At 44.6% G+C, this 18,074-nt stretch overlaps 1 long non-coding RNA gene across 1 annotated transcript; it reads right to left on the bottom strand.

Annotated features, from left to right (window-relative positions):
• Positions 1–409: 409 nt before the first annotated feature.
• Positions 410–8,634, bottom strand: LOC138657130 (uncharacterized). Its single transcript, XR_011317010.1, has 2 exons — positions 8,548–8,634; positions 410–491 (listed from the first exon to the last, which is right to left on the bottom strand). It is a non-coding gene; the product is annotated as an uncharacterized lncRNA (long non-coding RNA).
• Between the last annotated feature and the right edge of the window lie 9,440 nt (positions 8,635–18,074).

Genomic DNA, 18,074 nt, shown 5'->3' with positions numbered 1-18,074 from the left:
AATTATGAACCATAGACTAGCTGAATAACAAAATGTTATCTTCGTGAGAAACAGGACAGAATTATTTCATAGCAGCTGTAACCTTCTACCTAAGTAAATAACAGAATTTATCTTTAACCAACAACAAAATGGAGTTAAAGCACAAAATGGAGAATCTTTCATAATTTGTTCCTTCACATTCCCCCCTAGATAAATTTTGTTAATTAATGTCCAGCATCAGAGGTACTATCCCAAGCTATAAGCTCGAGGGGTACTGGTCTTCACATGACTGGTGCCATGTTACCAGCCATGGCTGTTGCGGCGTACCCGTCCCCCCTGTATACTAGAATTTATGAATAACAATTATTGATAACAGTAGTTGGGATCTTTTGAAGATAGCCATGCGCTTGGCTTCAACATCTTCATCAGGTAACTTTGTAAAATCGGTGTAGAGAAGAGCAGGGGTGGCAACGCTTTTGGTTTCATCATTAGTTGTCTTAGTGCAGAATTTCCTAATACATACAGAAATACACCAAAAAACAAGTTTTAGTATTACATACATGACAAGGATAAAGGCAGCGATATGTAACAAACTTTGTAAGATTCCAGCTATCCAGCCGCAAGTCCCTCAAACCAATTGGCTGGATTAAGAAAGGAGAAGGTGTCTGCCCACCAACTGTCCTTATTACGGTCATTGTCTTTATCATATTGATCTCTGAGTCTTTGAATATCTTCTAACTTATGTGAATACTGGCAGCCATCTTAAATACAGTTAAATTTGCATTAGCAAACATAAGGGGAAAAACTTATTGTTTCACAGCATAAGAATATATAAAAGTACAAAAGAGTATAAAGATATATATTTTCACCTTGACAATCCCCCCTAAACACTAAGTTTTTCCCTAAAAAGAAAGTTCCTTCGAGACTGTCCATGTGATGGGGAAAGGGGAGGTGGATTTCTTCATCCAGACACCTCAGAAGCTCTCCCCTTGTGAGAGGCCTCCAGGCAGCTGAACCCTTCACTAGCTTCACATGGAGTTCTCCCGCTGTCCCTAAACTAAATCTCTTAGCATCATCTGAGAGTAAAGGGTATTGTCTATCTTCTTGAGGGGGACGTACTTGGGGATCTCCCCTGGATCAGTGCCATCATACTCTGGTGAGTCTACTTCTTGGTTGAGGAAGGTGCCAGTCGGAGTTGCCTCAGTAATAACCCTTTTATACAAGGGAATAACACAACAGAGGATTATCGATCCAACTACAAGAAGGGCAATCAGTACCAGACAAGCTTGTTGAAAGAATCCTTTGAGCCCACCCAACCAGCCGGAAAAGAAAGATGTGTCTACTCCAACATTAGTTTTTAATTCTGCTGCTAACCCATTTATCTTTTTAAGGGCTATCATGGTCTTTCCATTTACCCCAGAGTTCTGAGGGATATAGGTACAACATTCCCCTCCCACCATCCCACAGACTCCTCCTTTCTCAGCTAAGATCATATCAAGGGCGAGTCGGTTTTGGAGGGTCATTCTAGTGTTAGGGCTGAACTCCTCAACTATACCTTGGAAAGCATCACAGGTAAAATTGACAAACCTTTGTTCACTGTAATATATATATAATTGATCCAAACAACATTTTTATTAATCTGCACCTGTGGGATTACAGAAGCAAAACCAGCATAGAGCTGGTTCTGGGCTTTAAATTGGTCAGGCACCCCCCTTGGCACTCCAATGCCATCGACATACACTAATGGATCTTCTTCATAACTCATGTGGAGCTGATCGAGACTTCTCCTCTTTCTGGTATATTCATCAGGTGTCTCCGGATCCCAAGGTAAAATCTTGAACTGCATAGCTAATTTAACAAGGGTACATTGACCTGTCCAGGCATTAGGCAACCTAGGACGGAGCTTACCATCTCCACATAACCAATAAATGTCGTACATATACTGTGTATGATTAGCTAGCAAGTCAGTATCCAGGGAACTGTTCTCTTTACAGAAACCTGTCTCGAAGACCCCTACTGGTGTACCTGTAGTGTCGTGGGAATTATAGCAGGTATAATTATCAGCTAATACGGTTATCCCCCCTGGGACCTTTAGTGTGGGTTCTTCATGAATTAGTGGGACATAATCTGAGCAATCAGTGGGCTTTAAACCCTTCAACAGATTCATAACACAGGCAGTGGTATTAAGTATATCCAATATATCCCAAATTTGATCATCTGGATAATCTGTGGCCCTAACCAATTTATCCCACATTTGTGTAATCATAGGGTAAATGAAAATAGAACTGACAATTTTATTGGCTATACCCATCTGTACTATTAATCTTTCATGATATTGTACAAACTTATTATTCAAGGATGTTGTGGAATTTAGGCTGTCCCATTCGGTTATCAATATTATTAAATGGAAATACGAAAAACTAAAACATTATGTCCCCTTATTTGCTACTAGTCTGTTTGACCAGCTTGCAGTGCGATGCGTGGATCCACGAAGGCCTTCCTTCCAGCTTTACTGACATAGGAGTAATGAGGAGGACTTGGTAGGGACCGTCATACAAGGGTTCTAGTCCGTGTTTTCTGACATAGCTTTTCACGACCATAAAACCACCAGGCTTCAAATTGTGACAAGTGTCGGTTTCTGCTGAATCTGGAAGGAAAGAAGAAACTAAAACATGGGTGTTTGCAACATTTTTACTAAGCTGAATAACATATTGAACAGCACGGACAGTTTCTTCTGATAACTACTGAGACTGGAAATTTGTAACTGAGGGCCTAGCACCAAACAATATCTCATATGGGGACAGGCCATGTTTTGCAATAGGGGTAGTACGAATATATAAGAGCCCTGGCCATGGAGCCGTAGTCTCCTGCATCATTTTGGTCAATTGTCCCTTCAGTGTGCCGTTCAGCCTCTTAACTTTCCCACTGGATTGTGGATGGTATGGAGCATAGAGGGCTACAGTGGATCCAAGCATTGTCAGAACCTCCTGATACACATGATAAGGAAAGTCCGGGTCTTGGTCACTTTCAACAACTTCTGGAACACCATATCTGCATATAACTTCTATCATCAGTTTATTTGCTGTGGTCTTTGCAGTCACGTTGGTAACGGGGAATGCTTCTGGCCAATTGGAGAACATATCGACAACCACCAGACAATATTCATACCTTCAGACTTAGGCAACGTGATGTGGTCCACCTGGAGCCTTTGGAAAGGATAGTCGGGCTTAGCAAGGTGCTTCGGGGTTACACGTTGAAGTTGACCGGGATTGCAGGTCTGACAGATACCTCGATGTGTGGGCCCATGCGCCCACGTGGCAATAGCAGGGTACATCCGCTTAGGGAGACACACAAGTTGGTCCTTTTTCCAAAGACCATTGTCCATACGTGCTCCATCAGCTTTCCACTGCTTCACTTCTTCCTTTGGAGACATTCTCTGCATCGTCATTAAGCGGTCTCGCGGGGTCCAGCAGAAAACCTCAGTCTGGCATAGATCATCAGGTTCCTGTAGAGTCAGTGTTTCTTGTAACTGTTTACGCTGAAAGCGTGTGGTCACCATAGCTGGTATGGTCTGTTCAACGGGCAGAAGAGCAGCGGCTTTTGCTTGCATATCCGCACAGGCATTACCAACAGTCTGTGGCCTGTTCCATAGTACCGTGCTCCTTAACTTTGATAATGGCCACCTGGGTAGGTAATTTGATTGAGTCCATGAGGGCTTTAACAGCTTCAACATTCTTCACTGAGTCCCGGCGGTAGTAACAAACCCTCGATTGGCCCATAGGGCTCCGAAATCATGAGCAATACCAAATGCATACTGTGAGTCCGTGTATATATTAGCCCGCCTGTCTTTGGCCAAAGTACATGTAGTAGACAGAGCCTGAAGTTCTGCTTCTTGTGCTGACAGGGAGGGAGGGAGTGCAGCTGCGTGCACTACAGTATCTTCCGTAGTAACAGTGTATCTTGTGCGGAATCTGCTAAAATCATCATATCTTGAACCATCTTTCAGGGCATTGTAGAGAGGCTGCATTATGCGGGATGTGTCGGGTATTCACTGACAACAATAAGTACATAGTCCAAGAAAACGCTGGAGTGCAGTCTCATCTTTTGGGAAAGGAAGGGAGTTGACTGCTATTTTTCTTTCTTCTGTGAGGTGTCTGGCACCCTGAAGGAGACAGTGACCCAAAAATATCACTTGACCAAGGCAGAACCGAAGTTTCGAGGCCGAAACCCGACAGTTCAGATCTGCCAGATTCTTGAGAAGGCTAACAGTGGCAACAATGGCTTCCTGCTCTGTCTGTGCACACAACAAAAGATTATCCACATACTGAAGCAACGTGACATAGGCATATTCTAACTGACAGGGTTAAAGACACTCGCCCATATTTTTTTGCAAACTGATTGGGAAAGGGCGTGTAGGATACACATCTCATTATATTCATCTGCATAGGGGTTATATAACGTAAGGACCATCTGACCATCATCTTGGCTCACCAACTCTCTAGGTCTGCTCAGGTGCACTTAAGGTACCTTCACACATAACGATATCGTTAACTATATCGTTGCTTTTGGTGACGTTGCAACGATATCGTTAAGGAAATCGCTATGTGTGACAGCGACCAACGATCAGGCCCCTGCTGGGCCATCGTTGGTCGCTGAACAAAGTCCAGAACTTTATTTCGTCGCTGGATCTCCCGTGGACATCGCTGGATCGGCGTGTGTGACACCGATCCAGCGATGTCTTCACTGGTAACCAGGGTAAACATCGGGTAACTAAGCGCAGGGCCGCGCTTAGTAACCCGATGTTTACCCTGGTTACCATCCTAAAAGTAAAAAAACAAACAGTACATACTTACCTACCGCTGTCTGTCCCCGGCGCTGTGCTCTGCACTCCTCCTGTACTGGCTGTGAGCGTCGGTCAGCCGGAAAGCAGAGCGGTGACGTCACCGCTCTGCTTTCCGGCTGCTATGCTCACAGCCAGTACAGGAGGAGTGCAGAGAAGCAGAGCGCCGGGGACAGACAGCGTTAGGTAAGTATGTACTGTTTGTTTTTTTTTACTTTTAGGATGGTAACCAGGGTAAACATCGGGTTACTAAGCGCGGCCCTGCGCTTAGTTACCCGATGTTTACCCTGGTTACCGGCATCGTTGGTCGCTAGAGAGCGGTCTGTGTGACAGCTCTCCAGCGACCAAACAGCGACGCTGCAGCGATCCGGATCGTTGTCAGTATCGCTGCAGCGTCGCTTAATGTGAAGGGGCCTTTATACGTCCATCATATTATCTTTGTCTGTAAAATGGGAAAGGTTTGATCTCAGGGTCAGCCAATTATTTTAGCATAGCTAGCTAGTCAGAGGGCTTCCAGGGATGATACTCCTGTATCTGTCTTACACTACCTGAGAATTAACATGGCGAGGGAGATTTCCAGACACAGGGTTAAAATGGATATTGGAATATGACACTGGATTTGTGTAAGGGAGGGGGGCTGGAGCTGAAGTCTAGTGGGCCACTGATAAGGAACGAGCTGTGTCCTTGAAGCTGCCGGTCCTGCTCCTTGGGGCTCCTGGGGGCTACAGAGCACAGCTGCTGATACAGAATGGGTTAAGTTCTTCTGGAAACTTTGTACTACTTTTTTTTTTTTTTCAATGCATCGTCCAGAATGGAAGTCTCAGTATCGGGTCTCATTGACATTATTGCCTCTTTCAATTCAGATTTAAGGCCGGACATCAAAGCTGCTGCAAAAAAGTGTGAATGGGCTTTATTATACAGTGAAAACTCCAAATCTTTAAGTACTACCATAAGACGCCCATAGAACTTCTCGGCAGTCTCCCCCTTGTCCTGTGGGACATCTGTGAGGGAGGTAGCGTGGTCCGCTAGTCTATCTTGTGCCCAAACCTTTAAAGCATTACAGAAATCAACATCACTCTCATAGGTTCCCCCGTCCAGGTTATACATCATGCCACCCTCAATAATTGGAAAATACCCCTCTCCAGCCGTCACATGGAGTAAGTGTAACAGATCTCTCCAGGGAGTGGAATAAATCTCTCGATTCGCTGCTATTTGTCTATAGAAAACCATGGGGGATATTTTTGAATCGGGTAACTAAAGTAGGAGGGGGTGGATACTCATAACCACTAGCAATACTAGGCATAGCAGGGACTGGTGCTGGCGGTGGCTGATAATAAGTGCCGTCAGCGTTTAGCAAGGGAAAGGTGGGGGCTACAACTCTTCTTCCTTCACAATTGTAACAGACCTGTCTCCACTGACAATTAGTAACTCCGCATACATCACAAATCCACCCGGCAGGATTATAGGGTGGGGGTGCACTAAGTTTTGACAACCCAGGATATATTGGAGCTTTGGGGTTAAGGGGCATAGGGCTTACAGTCGGGAGAAGAGGCTTAATTTCTTGGGGAGGGACCTTATCATCTAGCAGGGAGCCCCCCTGTACCAAATTTCTTATTGTTTGCTTTCCCAACACATTAATCTCAGTCACTTTCACAGTTCCTTCCTGTACCACAAACATCCAGTTTTTTTGTCATAGTAATACACAACTTTCCTTTTTTTTTTTTCAACGTAACAAAAACAGATCCGAATTCACTTTCTCTGTTATTCCTTAATTTACTATATATCAACCACTCAACTTGAAGCAGGTGAATCTTTTACCAATCTTTCAATCACTTACTGTTAGGACTGGCGGAACGCACCAAGAAAGATGTAATAGATGCGTTCGCAGTCCGGGGTCCACCGTGCAGGTAAAAACCTGCTGCTAGTAAATGGCAGCGTAATATGGCGGTGGAAGCGAACCCGGTAAAACCACAGGTCCGCAATACCGCACTAAAGAGTGCAAGCAAGGAGTCAGCGAGCACAACCCCAAGACACAGGATTGAAGTCCGATTAGACCACTTGCTGACAACACCGCAACAGGGTGTGTTAGGCAACTCTTATAATTAGAGCACCGAAGTGCGAACTGTGCCGTGCTGGCAGGCACCACTAAGCACCCAGACGTGGGTCAGGAAGCGCACTACTGGCACGTGGCGCCGCACTGGCGGTCACAGCAATAGACGCTGATACATGTGTGACACGTTGAGTGATTAGTCGGGCGCTAGATAGCAGCCATACTCCATACGCGAACAGTCATACAATAGGGTAGGGGTATTTAATGAACGACTTGCACTCACAACAAACACACGTATTCAATTGTAAGACAATACTAGCGCATGGCCGTGCGGTCATGCGCAGTTTATATAGCAGCAGCACAGGAAGTGGCTACAGTACCTTTGTCCTTCCAAGACCTGCCAAAAGGACCAATGGAATGTGCTGCAGAGCCTGAGCACATGACCCTCGATCTCCAATGGGAGATCTTACCCTGGACATGCTCAGTACGTGCAGACAAGGACTTAGTCCCAGAGAAGTCCGCTCGCTGCTGACCAGCACTGACTTTAATGGCAGAGACTGGAGAAGCAGCAGTAACTCTCAGAACAGAGTGAGAATGAGCAAGACGCTGGGACCGACGTCTTTGCTGAGCAGACTCCACTGCGGCTGGACAAGAATGGGAGACCGCAGCGGAGGTGGCTCGAGATTCCCCCTGTGCAGAAGCGGGAACTCGACCCCTAACATTTACACTGATAACCAAACAATCTCTTACATGTTTTCTTCTAAAATAGGCACAATTCTTTCACTTTCAAATTCCAACTTTAACTTACGATATTTCTTTCTAATTCAATACAACATTGTACTATTGCACATACTACACAACACAAGGATAGAAAATTCCGAGAGGACGCAGCGACTCGCCCCCTCCATACCAGAAACACAGAACAGATAAGAACATCACAGCATTCCTCAACACAAAAGAAAGCAATAGCGCAGATGTTTGACCCCTCCCATCCCAAATTTCACACAGAAACAGAATACAGCAGTTCTCAGACTTAATTAATTTCTACAAAACCTTCATTACACAATTCATATGAAAAACCAGACCACCTTAGAAAAACCAATGATTGAGAATATTTTCCCCATCTTTGGGCTAACAATATCAGATTCAACACACAAATTCAAAGTCTTCTCTTACTTCCATGGAAACATGATTCTCCTTTAGAGCTAAATATCCTTACTTTGTCGTGCATAGTACCAGAGCGGCCGTATATAGTCTATTCCACTAGGTTTACCTGTCCTCCACTGGGACAACCCAAAAACGCAGTACTCAGTGAAAGGAGGAGGGCGTCTTAAACTTCCCTCCGAATACCTCTGGATATATATACTGTATACTTCTATATATTCCTGAGTTACGTATCCTACCCAATCTTCGATCACCTCACCGCGCCTGATTCTAACAATGATCAGGAATTCAGGATATTTTGACTATAAAGAGAATTACATCACTGGTCAATCCGGGGTGTCCGTCCCTTATGAGGTACGGTTCGAGCACTGGGCTCCCAACGGAACTACACCTCTATATGATTCCACCCAAAAATAACCCACCATCGGGGACAAACCTCAGATCCTCTTTGCAGCAACAAACACAGGAAAACCACACCAAACGGTCAGTCTGGACAGTATAACTGCCAACTTACCGTGGTTGTTGTGGGGGATGATCAGTCCCAATTTTCCAGTGCCTGTGTCCGCTCCGAGGGTCCTTTGTCTGGTTGTCCTCCGGGGGGCAGAGGCGTTCCTGGTTGGGGCCCCACGTTTTCGGGCGCCAAGCTGTCGAGGGAGGATCTAAAGTGATCCTTCACGGTTGACTCAGTGATTTCCAGATTAATCTACAGGGCGTTGCCGGCAACTGAAAATGACCAGACGGAGACTCGTGCCTCTGTGTGGGGGATCAAGCAGATCTCTGGGCCCCTGTTTATTCTCTGACTTTTCATAGTCATAGAAATTATACTTCAACCAATCAGCATAAGAACACGTTCACAGTTCTTAACCTATAAGAATACAGGAAAAACTTAACCCATGAGGATACAGGAAAAATGGAAACTACAGATGTAGTCATGTCTTTTTGGCATAGAAAAACATATTTAACAGATGCCTCAGTCTTGTATAGCGATACCCCCACGAGTCTCTTATCTGGCTCACTCGAGTTAGAATACTCAAGGTCTTTATACCAATTATGAACCATAGACTAGCTGAATAACAAAATGTTATCTTCGTGAGAAACAGGACAGTTATTTCATAGCAGCTGTAACCTGCTACCTAAGTAAATAACAGAATTTATCTTTAACCAACAACAAAATGGAGTCAAAGCACAAAATGGAGAATCTTTCATAATTTGTTCCTTCACATTCCCCCCTAGATAAATTTTGTTAATTAATGTCCAGCATCAGAGGTACTATCCCAAGCTATAAGCTCGAGGGGTACTGGTCTTCACATGACTGGTGCCATGTTACCAGCCATGGCTGTTGCGGCGTACCCGTCCCCCCTGTATACTAGAATTTATGAATAACAATTATTGATAACAGTAGTTGGGATCTTTTGAAGATAGCCATGCGCTTGGCTTCAACATCTTCATCAGGTAACTTTGTAAAATCGGTGTAGAGAAGAGCAGGGGTGGCAACGCTTTTGGTTTCATCATTAGTTGTCTTAGTGCAGAATTTCCAAATACATACAGAAATACACCAAAAAACAAGTTTTAGTATTACATACATGACAAGGATAAAGGCAGCGATATGTAACAAACTTTGTAAGATTCCAGCTATCCAGCCGCAAGTCCCTCAAACCAATTGGCTGGATTAAGAAAGGAGAAGGTGTCTGCCCACCAACTGTCCTTATTACGGTCATTGTCTTTATCATATTGATCTCTGAGTCTTTGAATATCTTCTAACTTATGTGAATACTGGCAGCCATCTTAAATACAGTTAAATTTGCATTAGCAAACATAAGGGGAAAAACTTATTGTTTCACAGCATAAGAATATATAAAAGTACAAAAGAGTATAAAGATATATATTTTCACCTTGACACTGCGAGCGGCGATTACCGGGTCCGGTGGAGGGATGTCTGTGCACAGTGCAGCACAGGCAGTGAGGCAGGGACTGAGGGTGTGCACAGAGAGACAATGGAGACACGGAGACTGCCAGTCCCTGTCTAGGCCGTAGCCTGGAACCTCATTATCATAGGAATATGTCAGGTAATAAATTGACTTTCTAAAGCTTTAGGCGGGGCCACACTTGCGAGTTTTACGGAAGTAAGAGCGCAGAAACTATGTCCGTAAAACTCGCAAAAAATACGGCACAATTATTCTCTATGCCCCTGCTCCTATCTGCCATATTTTCCTGATCAGTATTATACGGCTTTCTACGGCCGTAGAAAATCGCAGCATGCTGCGTTTGTCACCGTATTGCGCAAATAAAACGTCAATGAAAGTCTATGGAAGCCCCCAAAATACGGATTACACACGGACCAGCAGTGTGACTTGCGAGGAATACACAGCGGTGTTAGAGAGAAAAGCCGGCAATTCAGTGCGGTGTACAGTAAAATCACACTGACAGCTTACAGTAGAATAGGTAGAATAAATGTGTACACATAGAATATATATATATATATATATATATGTCATTGAGACACATATATGTATATATATTAATATTTCATACAGCGCTAGATAGCTTTAAAGCCGGTAATTCAATTACCGGCTTTTGCTTTCTCCTTCCTAAACCCGACATGATATGAGACCTGGTTTACATACAGTAAACCATCTCATATCCCCATTTTTTTGCATATTCCACACTACTAATGTTAGTAGTGTGTATATGCAAAATTTGGCCACTCTAGCTCGTAAATTAAGGGGTTAAATGGCGGAAAAAATTGGCGTGGGCTCCCGCACAATTTTCTCCGCCAGAGTAGTAAAGCCAGTGACTGAGGGCAGATATTAATAGCCTGGAGAGGGTCCACGGTTATTGGCCTCCCCCTGGCTAAAAACACCTGCCCCCAGCCACCCCAGAAAAGGCACATCTGGAAGATGCGCCCATTCTGGCACTTGGCCACTCTCTTCCCATTCCCGTGTAGCGGTGGGATATGGGGTAATGAAGGGTTAATGCCACCTTGCTATTGTAAGGTGACATTAAGCCTAATTAATAATGGAGAGGCGTCAATTATGACACCTATCCATTATTAATCCAATACTAGTAAAGGGTTAAAAAAACACACACACATTATTAAAAATTAATTTAATGAAAAAAACACAAAGGTTGTTGTATTAGTTTATTCTACTCTCAATCCACTCACTGAAGACCCTCGATCTGTAAATAAAAAAAAAAATAATAAACCAACAATATACATACCTTCCGAGGATATGTATGGTCCAATGATGTAAATCCATCTGAAGGGGTTAAAATATTTTGCACCCACAAGCTTTGCTAATGCAACGGTGCTCATGTCTGCAAAACCCCAGAGAATGTAGGTAATGTAGGTCATTGACCTATATTTACCTGCATTTGCGGTGAGGCGCCCTCTGCTGGCGGTTCCTAGATCGTGGGAACTTTCCTAGAAAGCTCCTTTGCTCGAGATCATAAGAGGCGCCCTCTGCTGGTTGTCCTCATATGAACTCGAGCCATAGGGAATGAATGAGGCTGAACGCAGTGTTGCCGTAAGTGATCCGTTACGCGGCAGATGAGGAAAAACTGCTGGATCTGCTGCAAAAGGCTACTTTCAGGCTGCCATCACACTAGCAGTATTTGGTCAGTATTTTACATCAGTATTCGTAAGCCAAAACCAGAAGTGGAACAAATAGAGGAAAAGTATAATAGAAACATATGCATCACTTCTGTATTTATCACCCACTCCTGGTTTTGGCTTCCAAATACTGATGTAAAATACTGACCAAATACTGCTAGTGTGACGGCAGTCTTACATCAGCGATTTATGGCAAAGTCACTGCCGATAGTGTCATACTCACCAATGGGGGAGGCAGCACTAAAAGTGCCTAGGGCAGCAGAAACTCTAAATATGGCCCTGATCACAGGAGAGGGTGGAGTCGGTCTAACAAGCATTTGACCTGTAGTCTGGCAGTGATAATTTACAGGTGATGAAAACTTCATTGTAAGTAAACAACAGCACACAACCAAAAAACCCATAATTGAAATCTGTGTTTCAGCTCCCTATCTCCTGCTGTCTTCAGATTACATAGAAAAAGCCTGCTGACAGATTCATTTTAAGTCCCCTACCCTTTAACGATAATGAGGTAACTTTGTGAAGCATGTCTCAGTCTACATAGCAAAGCTGATAAATAAATTATGCAAAATAGCACATGATAGCCTCCGATGTGTGTTCCCATGGTTAGTGTAAAAAACTGAAAGGGACACTGTCACCTGAATTTGGAGGGAACAATCTTCAGCCATGGAGGCGGGGTTTTCGGGTGTTTGATTCACCCTTTCCTTACCCGCTGGCTGCATGCTGGCTGCAATATTGGATTGAAGTTCATTCTCTGTCCTCCGTAGTAAGGCAATCTTACCTTGTGCAGGCATGTACTACGGAGGACAGAGAATGAACTTCAATCCAATATTGCAGCCAGCATGCAGCCAGCGGGTAAGGAAAGGGTGAATCAAACACCCGAAAACCCCGCCTCCATGGCTGAAGATTGTTCCCTCCATATTCAGGTGACAGTGTCCCTTGAAATATTTTAGGGCTTTGGTTTTTTTTTTAAATTAGAAAAGGTTTTACAAAATCCTAATTTTCCAAATTTCGATTGATACATTCCCTATCAATCTATCATTTATCTGAGCTATTACTTCAGTGCTCATCTTTACCTTTTTATTGTTTTGACTTTTGAACATTTCTTGTTCATTTTCATCCTTGGCTTTTTTTGTTACAAATATATCCTGGCTAACAATGACTCTTCATAGAGACATACCTGGAGCTCTATTGATAATGCAGTCTCTGATCATATTTTACCATCTGTGTAGCTAATAGCTAATATCCTTGACTTTGTTGTTCACATGCAAAACTTTTAAAGCATATCTAGTCTCATTGTTGTCGCCATTGTTCCTAATCCTGCTGTTTTTTTTCCAGAATTTTTTTTTCCAAAAGAAGAACTCAATAACTATTATAAACGACACACAGAAAACTGTCAAAAGCTAATAACATTAATTGTGTAAAAAAAATAAAAAAAATGCAGAAAGCAGCCCTAATTTATTTTATTGCTGTTTTTCATCATCCTGATTTACTGCTTACTAATAAAAGCTGTGACAGAATCATTACGACGGCCTCCTTCTTGCTAATACACATGTCCAAAAGATTTAACATTCGATGCTACAAAGAAAATGTAGACACAGGTGTGGCATGGAAAACAAAGAAAGCGCGTGTTTTAGGAGGCCATGATGGGCTGTAATAGCACATGGTCTTTTTCACACGTAGGGGGGATATGCTAGGATACATGTCTGGGACTTTATATCGATGGCCTATCCTTAGGCTCGGTGCAGACGAGCGAATTTTCGATATGAGTGTCATCCGACAAAATATCAGATCACACTCAGACCAATGTTATTCTATGGGGTCTTGCACATGTCTCATTTTCTCTTTGCACAGACACTGTGTAAGGAAAAATTCACTGCATGCCTGAGTTTGATCCAATATTTAGATCGCACGTTGCCATGCAAGTCAATAAGTGCGTGGGAAGCATCAGACTGAACTCGGATAACATTTGAGTGCAATCCGATTTTCTTGCATCACAGAAAGGAGAAGATGGAGACATTTTTTTTTCTCCATCTTCTCCTCATCCAAGAGAATCGGAGTACCTTTTGATCACACTCTGGTCAAACAATGATCAGAGTGTCATTTACATAATCGGCCCATATCTATGGCTGTCTGCACCTGATCTTAAGATAGGTCATCAATATCTGATCATGGGGGTGCGACACTTGGCATCCCCCACCTTTCATTTGGTGCCTGTTGTGGACAGATGTGCTGAGTTGGGGAGCATAGCTTTGTCAACTGCATAGTGATAACATCAGTCACCCACAGGCTTCCAAAAAGTGTCTTTTTATTCTATGGAGTGACCTTGTATTGAATTGGTATAATGATGAATTGTATAACAACAAAATTCAAGAAAAATTAAGTGTGCACAAAACTGTATATAAAGAGGTAAAAATACCTGATAGATGAAAGTAAGGCAAAGCATTTTGGCTAATATACGCAGGCTAGATACAGCATTTTAGGTTCTATAATTTTTCCACGGGAAGCATGTATAAGACACTGGCTGTACGATCACAGCCATGTACAGTATGTTTGTTTCTGAAATGCTGCGCTGTTTCAGGGAAATACATACTTTGAGAGACGCAGAGGACTAGTCAGACAGGCGGGTCCCCGGTGGCTTCTCCCCACCCGATGGCCTGGATCGACAGATCTCTCCATACATGCTCATATAGGCAAAGATGCAGGGCAGCGGGTGGGGAGAAGCAGAGACCCTCCTGTTCAACTAGTCTCAAGCGTGGCTCAGTCCCCAGCAGCTTTCAAAGTATGTTCTTCTCTGAAATGCTACTGCAGAATCTGATACATACTGCTCGTGAATTGGGCCGCATGTATCCGCAGTCACGTTTCCTTTACGTGCTGCTGTCAATATCTGACAGTGGCATATCAACTGAACGCACGCCGGTGCTCACACACTTCACCTGCAATCGGCCCCCTTCAGCGCTATCACAGGGCACTAGTCGATTATAATGACAGTAGGGTGCCATATTGTTACAGAAGACTGGGGATGAGTGAACCTGAACTGTAAAGTTCAGGGTTTGCACCGGATACCTGGTATCTGATACTGAATTCCGAGCATGGACTTTTTAGCGGAAGTCTGGTTTACTGTTAAGGTTCAGTGCTGAATAAAATTGTTGAAAGGCTGCAGCACTGCTAGTCAACAAGCTTTTACACTGTTGGCACTTCCAGGGCTATCACAGCCATGCCAAGTATTGTTATGGTGATTGGCTGGCGCACCACGTGACCCTGCATGTATAAATGCCTGATCATGGGTGCTGCTGCCATTCTGCTCTGATTAGCATAAAGACAGGACATGGCTGGAGTGAGAGACAGTGTTCTGTGTAGTTGCACTCTGGAAAAAAGACTGTGTCCACAGTCCAGGAAAAACTGCACCCATGTCTGTGGAGTACTGTGCCAAAAAGCCTATGTTTGTATTCTGCACCTGTGTATATGAGTACTGTGTGTAAAAACAAATTTTTCTACTCTGCACCCGTGTCTGTGAGAGTAGGGTGCTTTTAAGTCACGTTTTTTTTTACCCTGCACCCGTGTGTGGGAAGACTGTGCATAAAAACACATTTTTATACTCTGCACCCATGGCTGTGGGAGTAGTGTGCATAAAAACAAATTTTTCTTCTCTGCACCTGAGTCTGTGAGAGTAAAAAAATTCTTTCTACTCTGCAGCAGTGTCTATGGGAGTAGTGTACTTTTATGCCCCTTTTTTCCCTACTTTCCATCCATGTGTTTGGAAGGACTGTGCGTAAAAACTAATTTTTCTACTCTGTACCTGTGTCTGTGGGAGTAGTGGGCGTTTAAGCAACTTTTTTAATTCTGTACCCGTGTATGTGGGAAAACTGTGTAAAAACAAATTTTTCTACTCTACACTCGTGTCTGTGGGAGTAGTGGGCTTCTAAGCCACTTTTTTTTACTCTGTACCCATGTCTGATTGAGTAGTGTGCCTAAACACAAATTTTTGTACTCTGCACACCAGTTTCTGTGTGAGTACTGTGCGTTAATATCAATTTTCTCTACATTGAACCCATGACTGTGAGTACTGTGTGTAAAAACTAATTTTTATACTCTGCACACATGTCTGTGGGAGTACTGTACGTAAAAACTAATTTTTCTACTCTGTACCCGTATCTGTGCAACTACTGTGTGTAAAAACTACTTAAAAAATGAGAGCATATAATAGAAGACGTGGACATGGCCGTGGTGCTGCCGGTGGTGCTGTAGCTGCTATAGGTGGTGGTGCTGCAGGGATAGGACGTAGTCATTCTGTGCCTGCTACCTGATCAAATGAAACACCTTCCTCTGGTGCATGCAGGTGACAGGATGTTCTGTGTCATTTCGTAGGGCTGAGTTCTGCTACATGAATGTTGAGACCAGAACATGTTGAGTTGTTGTTAGATTGGATGGCTGAGAGTGCTTCCAGTTCCTACACTTTATCTTCCACCCTTCAGAAAGGGTGATTTAACAGGAGTAGTGGAACCACTGCACTGTGCCCGAGGAGAGCCTGGAGAGGTGTGACTAGGCTTACGCCTAACTTTTCATTAGAGACAGTGATGTGATGATGGAGTTAAGGTACCGTCACATTTAGCGACGCTGCAGCGATATAGACAACGATGCCGATCGCTGCAGCATCGCTGTTTGGTCGCTGGAGAGCTGTCACACAGACAGCTCTCCAGCGACCAACGATGCCGAAGTCCCCGGGTAACCAGGGTAAACATTGGGTTACTAAGCGCAGGGCCGCGCTTAGTAACCCGATGTTTACCCTGGTTACCATTGTAAAAGTAAAAATAAAAACACTACATACTTACATTCCTGTCGCGTCCCCGGCATCAGCTTCCCTGCACTGTGTAAGCGCTGGCCGGAAAGCAGAGCGGTGACGTCACCGCTGTGCTCTGCTTTACAGCCGGCCGGCGCTGACACTGGGGGACGCAGGGAAGCTGATGCCGGGGGAACGTGACAGGAATGTAAGTATGTAGTGTTTTTTTTTTTACTTTTACAATGGTAACCAGGGTAAACATCGGGTTACTAAGCGCGGCCCTGCACTTAGTAACCCGATGTTTACCCTGGTTACCAGTGAAGACATCGCTGAATTGGCGTCACACACGCCGATTCAGCGATGTCAGCGGGTGATCCAGCGACGAAATAAAGTCTTGATCATTCCCCAGCGACCAACGATCTCCCAGCAGGGGCCTGACCGTTGGTCGCTGTCACGCATAACGATTTCGTTAACGATATCGTTGCTACGTCACAAAAAGCAACGATATCGTTAACGATATCGTTATGTGTGACGGTACCTTTAGACTTAGCTCCAGATGGATGCCAGTTGCTACTCCAGGACAGACATCAGATGCTCGTCAGCTGACCCCCAAGGGGCAGACAGAAGGAATGACCAGGACTAGAAGGACTTGATAAGCACGGGCAGGCACAACAGGAATACTGTGAAACTTGGCAGTTGTAGACAGGTATTGCTGGTATATAGATTGGCATGGCAAGTGCAGGCAGGTATGGCTGGTATACAGACTGGCACAGCAGGTGCAGGCAGGTATGGCTGCTATAGAGACTGGCACGGCAAGTGCAGGCTGATGAACAGGCAGGTGCTGGTGTGCAGGCTTATATACAGGCAAGCTGATGCAGGGAGGTACAGCTGATATACAGGCAGGCAGGTGCTGGCCGGCTTGGCTGGTGTATAGGCCGGCAGATGCTGGCAGGCACAGCTGATATATTGGCAGGCTGGTCCAGACAGGTATGGCTGATATACAGGCAGGCTGGTGCAGGTGAGCACGGCTGATATACAGGCATGTGCTGGTGGGCATGGCTGGAATACAATGACACAATGCAAGTATGGGGAGACAGATACAGGACAGCTAAACTGACTGGCGGGTACTAGGGACCTGACAACTAGCAAACGTGCAGACAACTGACTTTATCCATTGCTCAGGCACCTCCATCCAAATGGAGGTGCCTTAAAGGGAACCTGTCACCCCCAAAATCGAAGATGAGCTAAGCCCACCGGCATCAGGGGCTTATCTACCGCATTCTGTAATGCTGTAGATAAGCCCCCGATGTATCCTGAAAGATGAGAAAAAGAGGTTAGATTATAATCACCCAGGGGCGGTCCCGCTGCGGTCCGATCTGATGGGCGTCGCGGTCCGGTCTGGGGCCTCCCATCTTCTTACAATGACGTCCTCATTGTACTCAGGCTGCGGCTCCGGCGCAAGCGTACTTTGTCTGCCCTGTTGAGGGCAGAGCAAAGTACTGCAGTGCGCAGGTTCCGGGAAAGGTCAGAGAGGCCCAGTGCCTGCGCAATGCAGTACTTTGCTCTGCCCTCAACAGGGCAGACAAAGTACGCCTGCGCCAGAGCGCAGACAAGAAGAGGACATCATCCTATGAAGATAGGAGGCCCCAGACCG

The sequence above is a fragment of the Ranitomeya imitator genome, chromosome 1 (genome assembly GCF_032444005.1).
Source record: "Ranitomeya imitator isolate aRanImi1 chromosome 1, aRanImi1.pri, whole genome shotgun sequence".
Taxonomy (NCBI): Eukaryota; Metazoa; Chordata; class Amphibia; order Anura; family Dendrobatidae; genus Ranitomeya; species Ranitomeya imitator.
Note: the sequence above shows the minus strand (reverse complement) of the source record. Positions and strands in the feature narration are given on the sequence as shown.